Here is a 16,585-nt window from a genome sequence, read left to right on the forward strand (position 1 = left end):
AGGCAGTCGTAATAAGGAGATTTTAGAATGACAGGTCCTATTATGCTTAGCAGCACACGGCCTCAGTGTGAACAGTAGATTCATTTCATATGCACCTCAAATGGATATTCTTGAAATGCCAGTAAAAACTATGCAGCAAGGGATGCTATTTCTTTTAAGCCCTGTGAGTGTGTATATTTTTTTTTTAACATTTCAACAGATCTTTCTTGGCTGACATTTTACAATGCCTGCAGTTAATGGATTATGTATTTCTGGCAACAAAGAAAAGTGTGTCTGGGAGGAATTACCTTTTGTTAATAAACATGGCAAGTCATTTAACACGCAGAAAATTAAAAATTTACAATTGGTCATTGCAAACTGATCTTTGTGGGTTACGGGCTCTTCTGTACCACCAAACCATTACAGTTTAAGTAGAGTTGGGTTGTGCTGCTCCCTGCTGGTAAAATTGTGTGCTGTTGGTTTCTTATGCAATATCATTATTTAATAACTGCGTAGCTTCAGAGAACAAAATGAATATAGCTACTTAGCAAATAGAAATCATCTAGTGAAACAATATATGTGTATGGATAAGCATTTATTGGCTTAATAAAAAGAACACAAGTCCACTTTAAGATTTCCAATTAACTGAACATGCACATATTTGGAATGTGAGCAGAAAACCAAAGTTCCAGTGAAAACACTACTCAGACACGGAGAAAATGAGCCCACTCCATAACTCAGAGGATGCAAACGCATGGGGCAACAATTCTAATGCCTGTGTCACAATGGGAGTAATTAATTAGTAGAATTGTTGATAAATATTTCCCATCCCTTGAGTTAAAGTGCATCTTTCTTATATTACAGTATTTTGACTTGTTAAAGATTCAGAAATCCTTTTAAATTCATGTAATGCTTAACATTTTTAGGTACAAATGATGTCCATAATGCAGTGTTGGCCTGAGGTGCCAGGCTTACAGTGTTTTCCACACTGACATTGTGCCATCTAACAGTTCTATTCTCAGAGCACTAGAAACCATTGACAGAACCCATTGCATTGCTCATACCCTGACTAGAGCTACTGAGTAACTGTGCAGACTGCATCTCTGTTGTTAGTCATTAGCACCTAAAACATAAGTAATATGATAGTTAGAATTCATTACTAATGCTTACCTACTCTGTTTCTCTTCTTGGTACTCCCATGTGGCACTTGGTGCCCCTGCTCTACTGCCAAGTTGTTTGTCTGCCTATGGAAATGCCATCTCTGATAAAGGAGCACTGAAATCATTAGGTAGAAGTGTCATTTCATCTGATTGGCCGGCCCAGCACTGACCCAGTTGTAGAATGACCAATAGGGAGAGGGGGCTTGTCGGCCAAGGTCTCCAGGACTCTGAACAAATATGAATCCTCATCTCTCTCTCTCTCTCTCTCTCTCTCTCTCTCTCTCTCTCTCTCTCTCTCTCTCTCTCTCTCTCTCTCTCTATATATATATATATATATATATATATATATATATATATATATATATATAAAATCCAATGTCTATCTGTCTGTATGTGCATCCACCTTTCATGAGAGGACTACTTAACGGATTTAGATCGGGTTTTTTTCTCATTTGCTTGAACATTCTGGTTGATTTTGTGACTTCTGTCATCACGGAAAGTATCATAGATTGCTTGCAGTACCGATTTATTTGCACTAAACTGAGAGAGAGGCTCTGGGCCGAGGGGAGGGGGAAGCGTGACATCAGGAGTGGGGAGCCAGGCAGGACCCTCCTAAATGTCCTGTTTCACTACTAAGCAGGGGACGGCTATTCTATATATTGTGATGGATGGCCGGCATTTCAGTCTGGCCGGGACGTCCCTGAACAGAAAGAAGGAAGAAGAGCAGGCTTTTTAGGACACTGCCTCCCACAGGACGCTAGATGGCAGCTCCCCTGGACGGAAATGGTTCCCCGGATTCCCTCAGGGCATCATGGGACATGGAGTCTGTTTCCTCAGCCCTGTTGGGTGCCATGGGTGCCGCCAGGGGAAGCTCACAAGGAACCTGGGGATTCCTACTGTTATTACGACCCGGAAGTAGTTCGGAGGCACGAGGACGGAAGCCTGCAGTACTTCCGGTCTACTTGAAGAAATGAGGATGTGGCAGTTGACCCGGAGAAGAAACACTTCCGCGTCATGGACTATTTAAAGGACTTTGGGAAACCCAGCAAGGAGAGCCGGAGTTGGGTGGAGAGGAGGATTGTGATTATTGATTATTGTTTATTATTTATTACTGATTTGAGAATTATGGAGTCCGCGGTGCTTTGTGCACTATATTTGGAGAAAATATTTAAATTCTTCTTGGTGCTTTTAGACGTGTGTCCTGGACGTCTGTCTGTGGGGGTTCACGGGGCAACAGCGCCTCTACCGTCCACAATATATATATATATAGTATATGTATATGTATATGTGTGTATATATATATATATATATATATATATATATATAATATGTATAAAATCCAATGTCTGTCTGTCTGTCTGTTTGTATGTGCGTCCGCCTTTCACGAGAGAACTACTTAATGGAATTAGATCTGGTTTTTTTTCTCTAATTTCCTTGAACATTCCGGTTGATTTTGTGACTTCTCTCATCACACTAAGTATAATAGTTCGCTTGTTGTACCGATTTATTCACGCTAAACCGAGACAGAGGCTGTGGGCCAAGGGGAGGGGGAAGCATGACGTCCGGAATAGGGAGCGGGGCAGGGCCCTCGTCACTCACGCGCCAGCCTCCATTCAAGTCGGTCTACCCCTCGCAATGTTTTGGTGCCTCTGCTTAACTAGCGATACCTGTTTGTTGTTTGATTTTTAAACTTTGTCTTGTTTCACTACTACAAAAACTAGTAAGTAATATAATCCATTCTTGCATGTTGTTTTGTAGCTTTTTCTGTTACCATCATACTATTGTGTTGTATTTCTGAGGTGGCCATGATAGATTGGCCATCGAGCTCTGTGAAGAGGATTACTTGTGTTCTGTTACGTACAGTGCATCCAGAAAGTATTCACAGCGCATCACTTTTTCCACATTTTGTTATGTTACAGCCTTTTTCCAAAGTGGATTAAATTCATTTTTTTCCTCAGAATTCTACACACAACACCCCATAATGACAATGTAAAAAAAGTTTACTTGAGGTTTTTGCAAATTTATTAAAAATAAAAAAACGGAGAAATCACATGTCCATAAGTATTCACAGCCTTTGCTCAATACTTTGTCCATGCACCTTTGGCAGCAATTACAGCCTCAAGTCTTTTTGAATATGATGCCACAAGCTTGGCACACCTATCCTTGGCCAGTTTTGCCCATTCCTCTTTGCAGCACCTCTCAAGCTCCATCAGGTGTGATGGGAAGTGTCGGTGCACAGCCATTTTAAGATCTCTCCAGAGATATTCAATCAGATTCAAGTCTGGGCTCTGGCTGGGCCACTCAAGGACATTCACAGAGTTGTCCTGAAGCCACTCCTTTGATATCTTGGCTGTGTGCTTAGGGTCATTGTCCTACTGAAAGATGAACCGTCGCCCCAGTCGGAGGTCAAGAGCGCTCTGGAGCAGGTTTTCATCCAGGATGTCTCTGTACATTGCTGCAGTCTTCTTTCCCTTTATCCTGACTAGTCTCCCAGTTCCTGCTGCTGAAAAACATCCTCACAGCATGATGCTGCCACCACCATGCTTCACTGTAGGGCTGGTATTGGCCTGGTGATGAGTGGTGCCTGGTTTCCTCCAAATGTGACGCCTAGCATTCACACCAAAGAGTTCATCAGACCAGAGAATTTTCTCTCATGGTCTGAGAGTTCTTCAGGTGCCTTTTGGCAAACTCCAGGCAGGCTGCCATGTGCCTTTCACTAAGGAGTGGCTTCTGTCTGGCCACTCTACCATACAGGCCTGATTGGTGGATTGCTGCAGAGATGGTTGTCCTTCTCCTCTCTCCACAGAGGACCTCTGGAGCTCTGACAGAGTGACAATCAGGTTCTTGGTCACCTCCCTGACTAAGGCCCTTCTCCCCTGATCGCTCAGTTTAGATGGCCGGCCATCTCTAGGAAGAGTCCTGGTGGTTTCGAACTTCTTCCACTTACAGATGATGGAGGCCACTGTTCTCATTGGGACCTTCAAAGCAGCAGAAATTTTTCTGTAACCTTCCCCAGATTTGTGCCTCGAGACAATCCTGTCTTGGAGGTCTGCAGACAATTCCTTTGACTTCATGCTTGGTTTGTGCTCTGACATGAACTGTCAACTGTGGGACCTTATATAGACAGGTGTGTGCCTTTCCAAATCATGTCCAAACAACTGAATTTACCACAGGTGGACTCCAATTAAGGTGCAGAAACATCTCAAGGATGATCAGGGGAAACAGGATGCACCTGAGCTCAATTTTGAGCTTCATGGCAAAGGGTGTGAATACTTATGTACATGTGCTTTCTCAGTTTTTTTATTTTTAATAAATTTTTAAAAACCTCAAACTTTTTTCACGTTGTCATTATGGGGTATTGTGTGTAGAATTCTGAGGAAAAAAATGAATTTAATTCATTTTGGAATAAGGCTGTAACATAACAAAATGTGGAAAAAGTGATGTGCTGTGAATACTTTCCGGTTGCACTGTATGTAACAGAACACAAGTAATCCTCGATGGCCAGTCTATCATGGCCACCTCAGAAATACAACACAATAGTATGATGGTAATAGAAAAAGCTATGTATGTTGTATTTAACCCATTTATTGACATTCATTGCATGCCCAGCTTACCCGGAAAGGTTTCTCTCTCTGAATTGCCTTTCCCAAAATTTTATTCCATTTTTTTCCCTACAAGGTTTTTATTTTTTGTCTTTTTAGAGAGTCAAGGCTTGGGGGCTGTCAAAAAAATCAAGGTCAGTTAAAGCCCATTGCGGCACTCCTTGTATGATTTTGGGCTACACAAAAAGGTAAACTGTTTTTGTTGTTTGTCCAAAGAGAAATGCTTTAAAATTGCCAGAAATTCTTCCATCCAAACATTTCCAAACCTGTTTAATTTCAAATCAGAGTTACTGGGGATCTATTTCAGCAGCATCGGGCACATAAGGAAAGAGCAAACTCTAGACATGATGCCAGAAATATTATCCAACCATTTATTGCCAAACTACTCATTATAATTCAGGATTGCTGTGAGCCAAAGTCATTTCTGGCAGTTTGGGGCATATGGCAAGAATCAGCCCTGAATATGGTGCCAGTCCATGCCAGGGCACATTCACTCCAATACAAGTCAGCAGCTGACTCTGTACTTCTTTAAAATGTGGCAGGGTATGTAAACGCCACACCATGACTGAACCCTGGCACCTGACGCTGTAAGGCTCAACATACTTTTCAGAGAAAAGGCCCAACTTTTTCCCATTAGACTTTATTGCTTGTATGCTGAATGTGAATAATATTCAAATTCACAACCCTTGGTGTTTGGAAAAGCACAGAATAATACCAAAAAAATGTCTGAAAATGTCCAGATAGGTAGCTAATGAGAACGCCTCATAAACCGCTCTGTTCTCTTCTGTTTGATTCTCCAAACACAGGCATAAAACATTTCAAATCTGCCGTGGTACCTTGCAGCGATTTGCAGGCTTTTCTCTTGTCAGCTCCACTGGAATCTCAGTATGAAAGACCACCTTTTACCAACACTAATGAAATATTTTTTGCTGACTAGCAAGGGAATTCACTTCTGTCAGGCATAATTAAGAAATACATTTGCTTTATGGAGGGTTGATATGAATTTTAATCTCCACGGTTTTAGACTTAGATTTACTGTTTGTTGCTATTTCTTGTACTGTGCTTACTGATGATAAAGACACTCCTAAAACTCAGCTGTTAACATTAAAATACAATTGTTTTTGAAAGCTGGGCTCAGTTTCGTCCCTTGATATCTTCTGTTTTTTATGGTTATAATCCTTGTATTATTTTCCTCAAGTTCAAATTCTTAATGAGTTCGATTTAACTTTGTGAAATCTTTGATCCCATCTTCTGCATTTGTGTTGTGCTGGTTTGAGGGGCGCAGAAGTGCCACCATGAGGGTTAGTGACATGGGGGTCACCAAAGAATTTAAGGGCCAGGGCTTGAGGATGTTTGTGAGAAATGTGGTGCTAACGTCTTCTATTATTGTCTGGGGTAAAGTAAGGTTTATTTATCACTCCATCATTTTCATGTCATCATCAAACCTCCTTTTTGTAGTCAGTTCTTTCATAGCTGCTATTATATCTGCTATTATATTATATATTATATCTATATATTCTAATTTTGTTGTGGCTGCTGCCTGTTGTGTTATCGCCAGATTTTTCCCTGCCTTGTATTTATTTTCTGTTCATTCTAAATTTGTATTTTCATATGTGTTTGCTATTTCTTCTACATTTAGTTATTACATTGGTCTGACCCATTGTATGGCTGCACTCGGGTCCTAATTTGGGCTCCTGAGTTGATTTGTCATTTGGTGGGTGCAGCAATGTGCTGTATCAGCGTGTGCTCCGAACGTGTGTCTCTGTAAAAAATAAATAAATATACAATTTCTCCTATTTAAAATTTTATCTGTTCTTTGTAGATTTGAAGGTGCTGAATCTAAATTTGGCAGGTTTAAAATAAAAAAAAAACCTACTATCTTAAAGAAAAAGTGTAATGCATTTCTAAAGTTAACTACTTCCCTTACAAGAATTAAATAAATTTATAAAATTATTTCTTAAATATATTGCTACTAACATAAATATGAGGGGTGTTGAAAAAGTTTCCACACTTTTCTATTTTCATTGGAAACTTTGAAGGCAGGAGAAGTAGTAATTGGGCATTAAAGTCGGTACGACGCTGGGAAAATTGCATCGCAAGTAATGGTGACTATGTAGAAAAGTGATGTAATTTGTTTTTGAAATTCTTAATAAATAGTTAGAAAAACTTTTTGAACATCCCTCATATATTGTAAAATATGTTATAAAAAGGACTCTAAAGACTTGGACCTTCGTCCTTTTGCATAGATATGGGGAGCGCCACACACCCCTTTACAGCGACCTCATGACCCCCCATGCTCTCCCAATCCATCTACTGACTTCATAGGAAGAGTCACCAGAGACTTGAATGTCACTGCCAAGGTAAGAAAACCTCTCAACACAGTCGACACTCTCTCTGCAGATAGACACACTGTTAATGGCTGAGTAAATATATATATATATATATATATATATATATATATACATACAGTCATATGAAAAAGTTTGGGAACCCCTCTCAGCCAGCATAATAATTGACTATCCTTTCAACAAAAAAGAGAACAGTGGTATGTCTTTCATTTTCTAGGAACATTTGAGTACTGCGGTGTTTTCCGAACAAAGATTTTTAGTGACGCAGTATTTAGTTGTATGAAATTAAATCAAATGTGAAAAACTGGCTGTGCACAAATGTGGGTCCCCTTGTAATTTTGCTGATTTGAATGCCTGTCACTGCTCAGTGCTGATTACTTGCAACACCAAAGTGGTTGGATGAGCTCATTAAGCCTTGAACTTCATAGACAGGTGTGTCCATCATGAGATATAAAGGTATTTAAGGTGGTCAGTTACAAGTTGTGCTTCCTTCCCTTTGACTCTCCTCTGAAGAGTGACAGCATGGGATCCTCAAAGCAACTCTCCAAAGATCTGAAAACAAAGATTGTTGAGTCTCCTGGTTTAGGGGAAGGCTACAAAAAGCCATCTCAGAGGTCTAAACTGTCAGTTTCAACTGTAAGGAATGGAATCAGGAAATGGAAGGACACAGGCACAGTTGCTGTTAAACCCAGCAGGTCTGGCAGGCCAAGAAAAATCCAGGAGCGGCATATGTGCAGGACTGTGAGAAAGGAAACAGACAACCCACAGATCACCTCCAAAGTCCTGCAAGAACATCTTGCTGCAGATGGTGTATCTCTACATCGTTCTACAATTCAGCGCAATTTACACAAAGAACATCTGTATGGCAGGGTGATGAGAAAGAAGCCCTTTCTGCACTCACGCCACAACCAGAGTCGCTTGTTATATTTAAACAAGCCAGATTAATTTTGGAACAAATGCTTTGGACTGATGAGACAAAAATTGAGTTATCTGGTCATAACAAAAAGCACTTTGCATGGCGGAAGAAGAACACCGCATTCCAAGAAAAACACCTGCTGCCTACTGTCAAATTTGGTGGAGGTTCCATCATGCTGTGGGGCTGTGTTTGGCTTTGATATTAACAGGCAAATACTTTTTAAACTTACACCTTTACTGTAAAACTTCAGTAAAAACACTATTTGGAATTAACTATTTGTCAATATCATATTGAATTTTAATTCCGTGTTTGGATTTACATTGTGACAATGAAACATATAACTGCCTGTGAGTGAATATCGTTTCTTTCTCTCTTATAAATAAACCAACTTTTTCAAATGTTAGTCCCTGTGATTTGTTAATTCTCATAGAAAAAGCTATTCTCACGGGAAACTGTAAATGTTTTATTATGAATGGCATATCAAGATCTCCTTTGGTGTATAATGTTATCCCCTGAAGATGTACTACATTACCTTTCTTGTCGCCTGTTAAAATTTTACATGTCAGAATTGTTCAACTAATTTTTAATACAAATTATCTTTATTCCATTGCATAGTCTATCACTCATACATAAATTACGCAATAACATTACAATACATCCTTCTTTCAACAGTAATTCGGCCGGTGAAAGACCTGATGGTGTTAATGCTTGTAGATACTCTATGGGATATTGTAAATTGATGTTTTCATCTTCCACACCATCACCATCAACTGCTTCAGCATAGTCTATTGATACGCATTTAATCAATTTGCCATGTAACCGATCGATAATTTTCTCGTTAATTCGTTTGACTTCATTGTTTCTCGCTGCCATATTTAGATGAATGTGTGACTCAACTGGATCTTCGTGTGTGTGTGTGTGTGTGTGTGTGTGTGTGTGTGTGTGTGTGTGTGTGTGTGTGTGTGTGTGTGTGTGTGTGTGTGTGTGTGTGTGTGTGTGTGTTCATAAGTAAGCCCTTGAATGGATTGGTGTTTGTCCAGGTTAAGTGCCGGAATGCACTTGATGACCGTGGTCTTGTTTGAAAATAGTTGTAAGTAGGGCGTGACTTGAAAAAATCTCATGGCAAAAGTCTCTGTCTCCGCAGGACTTCCTTCCAAAAAGTCTCTTCAAAAAGTGACGTCTCGTCGCAGGATTGGTCTCGTCTCATCCCAAGATTTTTTTATTATAATTGAGAGGTTTAAAGACAGCAAGTGAAGCAACGTGCCTAAGTTTGCATCGTGTCTTAGGAACAAGTAAAAGCATCTGATCTGCTGATCTGAGACCTGAGAGAGCGATACGGTACATAAAGTTGCAGCAGTTCCGACAGATAAAATGGGGCATAACCATTAAAGGATTTAAAAACAAATACAAGGTGTTTCACGTTGGGTGTCTGCTAACATTCCACTTTTGACTGTTACGTCTCTCCATTTGAGGGATGTCCTAGTGGACCCTCTTCCCCATATTCTTCACAGACCACTCCCATCTTCTCTGCGGGGGGTGGGGGGAATCCACATGTGTTTCTGGGAGATTGATTTTTAAAGACATGTTGTACCCAAGTTCTAGGTAGGAAGAAAGAAGCTTCCCAATTAGATCCTTATAGTCATTCATCTTTATATTTCACCTTTATTATTTTTGAGCCAGCTAGGCCCGTATTCCTACTTTGAGATGCTTGATAAATATGGGCACTGATGAGGGCTTGGTGCTGTAACATAATGCTAACCAAAATGAAGTCATCTTGCTTTGTAATGCAGTAAGCCACTATTTGAAGGGAAATCGTCAAAAGATGGTGTGGCCGCTAGGGGTTGCTGTTGACCCGTGAAACCCAACAGACAAGACGTCCAGGACACACGTTTAAAAGCACCAAGAAGAATTTTTAATACTTCAATAAAGTGCACAAGGCACCACACACTCCATAATTCTCCAATAACAATAATTAATAATCATACAATAACAATCCTCCACTCCCAGCAGCTTCGTCACCCAACCTCCCAACTCCGGCTCAGCTTGCTGGGTCCTTTATATATTCCATGACCTGGAAAAGTTTCTCCTCTACTTCCAGGTCAAACGCCACATCATCCTCCTCAAGCATCCCAGAAGTACTGTGGGCTTCTGTCCTCATGACTCCAAAGTACTTCCGGGTTGTAAGAAAAGTAGAAGTCCCCAGGCCCTTTATTAGCTCACCCACGGCACCCAACAGGGCTGACAAAATGGACTCCATGTCCCATGATGCTCTGTGGGAATCCGGGGTACATTTACCGTCCAGGGGAGCTGCCACCTAGCGTCCTGGAAAGGCTGCCCTTCTCCATTCTTCCCATCCTGGGACGTCCCAGCCGGATTGAGCTCCCGGCCGTCTCTCACAATGGTTAACAATCCAAATATGATGAATTCCACTAAATACCTGAATGATTGACTTGGAAAGTCAAGGACAGGGGCCTTCTGTCCGCTAGATGTATCTCAAGCATGGCACTTGAGTATATCATCATTCATAGGCTTGGAATGCACAGACCAGCAGACTTTGATTTGCACACAGGTGCTGCAGGGATCCTTCTTCTTTAAAGCATGACATATGGACCCTCACAGGTCATCCCCTCGTATGGAATACTGAACACTCCTCTCCTGATTTGTGGTCCTTTCACTTGATTGATTTGACTTCACTTATTTGCATATTAAATAAAACTTAAACATGCAGATTTCAAAGCGTGAGATAGAGTTTGGCATCCAGCTAAAAAGTCACATGTTCGATTTTGCAAGTTAAATGGCTAGAATAACGAGCTACAAATTAACTGAACTGAAGTATGTCCCAGTGATAGAGGAAAAGAATTTATATTAAATTGGGATGTGAACATTTATTCTGGCAGGTCGGGTAAGAATTAATAGCCTTGTACAGCCTCTTAAGCTTACAGTAATCAATCTCGAGTAGAAGGATGGCCAAGCATTGCAATTCCCAAAGGACTTTTCAAACTCAGTAGCCTTCCTTTGACACTTATTACAAGTAGAAAAAAAACTCTCCATAAATAAATACGAAGGTCACAGATTTGTATGTACTGCAGAAATCATTTGCACAAAGGTTAATTTGCTATTTCAATGAAACACAAGTTATTATTGTGTATGGCATTAAGCATACTGCCATCTCATAGTAGCGGGTATTATTATTATATACCTCGAGGGGACCGGAAGACTGTATTTAATATTTTTTAATAATTCATTTTTCAATTAGCAAAGCCAGGCTAATGTATACCTGGTGCTCACATTCATTTGTATCCAAAAGGTTATTTCCATTTTGTGCTGTATCTGATTTGTGTATTTGATGAAATTTTCCATTTTTCTTTTTTTACTCGGCACTATGTTTAACATGTTATGTGCAATTGCTGCACAGATTGATAAGATAACATTCTCAAATCTGCTCAATTCAATTCAGTTTGGTGAAGCCGGAGCCTATCCCAGTAGCCTCAGGGGCAACACAGTAAGCAAACCTGCACGGGACGCTATCCCATCATACGGTCATTTTACAAACTAAACTGTATGTCTTTAGGGATTGTGAAGGAAACCAGGGGGTCAACGGCCCAAACCACCAACACGAACACATTGGGTGCAAATAACGGATGGTTTATTTAACCCTATTCTTTCTACAGTACTACTAAGTATCACAAAAGCACAGGTTTCTCTCTCCAATAGACAAAATCCTCTCTCCTTCCAATTCTTACAACCACACTGCTCTCCTCCTCCAATTGAGTGTTGCCTTTCTTCCTCCCAGCTCTGACTCACCTGGGTAAGGGAGTGCGGTCCCTTTAATTAAGGACCCGGGAGTGCTTCTGGTGCCAGGGTCACTGCCCGATGGAAGAACTTCCAGGTCATATGAAGGTTCATTACAGCAGGGAACTTGTCTCCCTGCAGTGTCCTCTTGTGGTACCCAGTGACCTCAGCAGGACTACATTTCCCGACATGCCCTGCTGGCTTTCCAATGGGCACCGATATGCAGGGTCACTTCCATCAAGCGAGCTGGAGGAATAAAAAAAAAAAAACCCCAGTGACATCTTCTCTTTCCAGTGGGATATCCGTCCATCCTTTCTGGCTCTCTGTTCTGGGTTTTGATCCCCTTCTCCTCCCCGTCTGGGATGCCTGTCTGCTTGCTAGGAGCTTCCAGTCCAGGTAAGGAACCATCCCCTCTTCTGGCCAGGATAACCATCCAGCCCTTGTGGCATTTACAGGATCTGGGAGAAGGACTGGTGTATCAGGAGCGAAACCCACAAAGATATAAAGAGTATGTGAAAATTCCACACAACACAACAACCTGGTATGGGATCTGACCCCAGGACACTGGATCGCCACGTCAGCAGCAGTGACCACAATAGCACCATGCTGCACACTATGGATTGGCCAGTATTTGAATACATGATGTGATACAACTTGGTATTAAAAACGTGAAACGACTTTATGATCCATCACTTACAGACTAATTATCTGTGCCTCCTCCAGAGACATGGAAAGCTTGTGACTATAGTGGCAACAACAACAACAACATTTATTTATATAGCACATTTTCATACAAAACGTAGCTCAAAGTGCTTTACATAATGAAGAAAAGAAAAATAAAAGACAAAATAAGAAATTAAAATAAGACAACATTAATTAACATAGAAAACAGTAATGTCCGATGGCCAGGGGGGGACAGAAAAACAAAAAAAAACTCCAGACGGCTGGAGAAAAAAATAAAATCTGCAGGGGTTCCAGGCAACGAGACCACCCAGTCCCCTCTGGGCATTCTACCTAACATAAATGAAATAGTCCTCTTTGTTTTTAGGGTTCTCACGGAAGGACTTGATGATGATGGTCATGCAGACTTCTGGCTTTTAATCCATCACTGTTGGAACATCACGGTGCTTTGAGTAGATGGTGGTGGCACAAGCCGCAACCACAAAGAAACTGGAAAAGGAAACAGAAGCGAGAGTAGGGGTTAGTACAGATTTTAGAGCCACCATGAATAGTTATTATAATGAATTGGATATACAGAGTATCAGGATTAAATTACAGTGAAATTATGAGAAGGCCATGTTAAAATAATGTGTTTTCAGCAGTTTTTTTAGTGCTCCACTGTATTAGCCTGGCGAATTCCTATTGGTAGGCTATTCCAGATTTTAGGTGCATAACAGCAGAAGGCCCCCCGCCTCACCACTTCTTTTAAGTTTTGCTCTTGGAATTCTAAGGAGACACTCAGTTGAGGAGCTGAGGTTACGATTTGGAATATAAGACGTCAGAAATTTCCGATATATAAGATTGGGCGAGATTATTTAAGGCTTTATAAACCATAAGCAGAATTTTAAAGTCAATCCTGAATGACACAGGTAACCAGTGTAGTGACATCAAAACTGGAGAAATGTGCTCAGATTTTCTTTTCCTGGTTAGGATTCTAGCAGCTGTATTCTGCACTAGTTGCAAACGATTTGTGTCTTTTTTGGGTATTCCTGAGAGGATTGCGTTACAGTAATCTACAGTAGGTGACTGAAAACAAACGCGTGAACTAATTTCTCAGCATCTTTCAATGATATAAGAGGTCTAACTTTTGCTGTGTTAAGTGAAAAAATGCTGTCCTAGTGATCTGATTAATATGCGATTTTAAAATTCAGATTACAGTCAACAGTTACCCCTAAGCTTTTTACCTCCGTCTTGACTTTTAATCCTAATGTATCCAGTTTATTTCTAATAGCCTCATTGTATCCATTTTTGCCAATCACTAAGATTTCAGTTTTCTCTTTATTTAGCTTGAGAAAGTTACTATTCATCCATTCTGAAATACAAGTCAGACATTGTGTTAGTGAATCAAGAGAATCGGGGTCATCAGGTGCGATTGATAAATACAGCTGTGTGTCATCAGCATAGTTGTGGTAGCTCATGTTGTGCCCTGAGATAATCTGACCTAACGGAACCATGTAGATTGAGAAGAGCAGCAGACCCAGGATAGAGCCATGTGGAACAGCATATAGGATATCATGTGTCTTTGAGTTGTAATTACCACAACTAACAAAGAATTTTCTCCCTGCCAGGTAGGATTCAAACCAACAAGAGGAGTATGTCAGATAAAGACCTCTGTGGTGATGCCAGCCAGTCAGAATGCATGATCGGAGTCATTAACGTTTATTAAGCTATTTTACTACTGATATACAGTACATTGTCAGAGGGTCACCCTCTGGGTGTGTAATCCCACCCTGGGCTGACAGAGGGCGCTCTCGCTGTGTTGTCTTCCTTTTCCTCCAGAAACCACCCAGTGAGGGCAACTGACTCCTCCGCTTCCAATCTCTGGAGCATAAAAACGCAACCACTCAGAAAGAGGTGTCATTCCATGACCGAGCAGGTGACGCAATGAAGCTCCTTCATAACCTGACTAAACTGAATGCAAAGAGCCCTTATCAGGTAGTATTTTTGTTGGTATGACACCCTCGTGTGTTTGTTTTTTGTTTAAATATTGAAGTAATTGAAGTTAGAACTCCACTTGATGTTGTTTTGGAAGAATTAAGTGGATAGGACTGGCAAGCTTTTGTTGGGTGGAATGGCCCATTCTCGTCTAAATTGTTCTAATGTTCTAAATGGGGAAGGCTGGGTTGGCGCCCCAACATTTATCTGTTATCACCAGCTATCATTCCCTCAGATGCCCACAGCATACATGCATTACATTCAGAAAGTATTCAGACCCCTTCACTTTCTGCACACTTTATTGTGTTGTTGATTTGATTTTAAATGGATACATTTGTCTGTCTTTTTCGTCCATCAATGTACACAACAAATAACTTCTTCTTCTTCTTCTGCCTGCTTCCATTAGGGGTTGCCACAGCAGATCATCTTTTTCCATATTTTCCTGTCCTTTGCATCTTGCTCTGTCACACCCATCACTTGCATGTCCTCTCTCACCACATCCATAAACCTTCTCTTAGGCCTTCCTCTTTTCCTCTTTCCTGGCTGCTCTATCTTTAACATCCTTTTCCCAATATATCCACCATCTCTCCTCTGCACATGTCCAAACCAACACAATCTCGCCTCTCTGACTTTGTCTCCCAACTTGAGCTGACCCTCTAATGTCCTCATTTCTAATCCTGTCCATCCTCGTCACATCCAATGCAAGTCTTAGCATCTTTAACTCTGCCACCTCCAGCTCTGTCTCCTGCTTTCTGGTCAGTGCCACCGTCTCCAACCCATATAACATAGCTGGTCTCACTATCGTCCTGTAGACCTTCCCTTTCATTCTTGCTGATATCCATCTGTCACAAATCACTCCTGACTCTCTTCTCCACCCATTCCACCCTGCCTGCACTCTCTTCTTCACCTCTCTTCCACAATCCCCGTTACTCTGTACCGTTGATCCCAAGTATTTAAACTCATCCATCTTCGCCAACTCTACTCCCCTCATCCTCACCATTCCACTGACCTCCCTCTCATTTACGCACATGTATTCTGTCTTGTTTCTACTGACCTCTCTAGAGCAGATCTCCACCTCTCCAGGGTCTCCTCGACCTGCTCCCTACTCTCACTACAGATCACAAAGTTATCAGCAAACATCATAGTCCAAGGGGACTCCTGTCTAATCTCATCTGTCAACCTGGCCATCACCATTGCAAATAAGAAAGGGCTCTTTTCAGAAAGGTTTGCAAATTTGATAAAAATGCAAAACTGAAATGCCCCAGTCCTCTAAATATTCTGATTCTTAGCTGGTTTTCTCTTATTATCCTTGAGATGTTTCAAGAACCTGATTGGTATCAACTCGTGGCAAATTTTTAAATGAATGGATATCATTTAGAAAGTGTGGCCTGCAGAGGGCGCTCCTATCGCCAAAACCCGTCACAAACAGATGCAGAGCCACGGGTTCAAGAACACATGTTTTTATTTTTATTTTTCCTTGTGGGAAATGCCTTCACCTGTTTCCCACAAGCACAGCACAGTCACCAAGCACAGCACAAAACTCTCTTCTTCTTTCTCTCCTTCTTTTTCCTCCACTCCTTTGGACAAACTTCATCTTCTCCCTCCCAACTCTGGCTCCCAGAGTAGTGGCTGCTGGCTCCTTTTCAAAGGCACCCAGAAGTGCTCCAGGGTGCTTGTTGACCCACTTCTGGGTGTGGTGGAAGAACTGCCCATAAGGGGTCAGCAGCAGCTGTGGCACCCTCTGGCTGTATCAAACTCCAGCTTCCAGGGAGCCCTGTGGGAGTCTGAGGCACCTGTGCAACCCAGGGGGGCTGCCACCTAGCACTCCAGGGGAGGTAATGCTCTGGATACACTCTCTCTCCAGGTCCTTTCAGCGTGGAGGCGTCCCGGCTGAGGCCCTTGACACAAAAGGTGCACATCAGTGTATATGAGGTGAGACACAAAAATAACCGGATTGGTAAAAAAAAACAAAAATTATTGATGACTTACAGCATTCTAAACATTGTCACCTTCTATGTACTCCCCCCTCCTGATCTCTACACCGCTCCATACGTATCTTCCATTGATTGAAACAGTGCTGGAAGGCTTCTTGCTTGAGGCTCTTCAGCAGGCTTGCCGTTTTTGTCTTCACTT

This window comes from Erpetoichthys calabaricus, chromosome 18 (genome assembly GCF_900747795.2).
Source record: "Erpetoichthys calabaricus chromosome 18, fErpCal1.3, whole genome shotgun sequence".
NCBI lineage: Eukaryota > Metazoa > Chordata > Cladistia > Polypteriformes > Polypteridae > Erpetoichthys > Erpetoichthys calabaricus.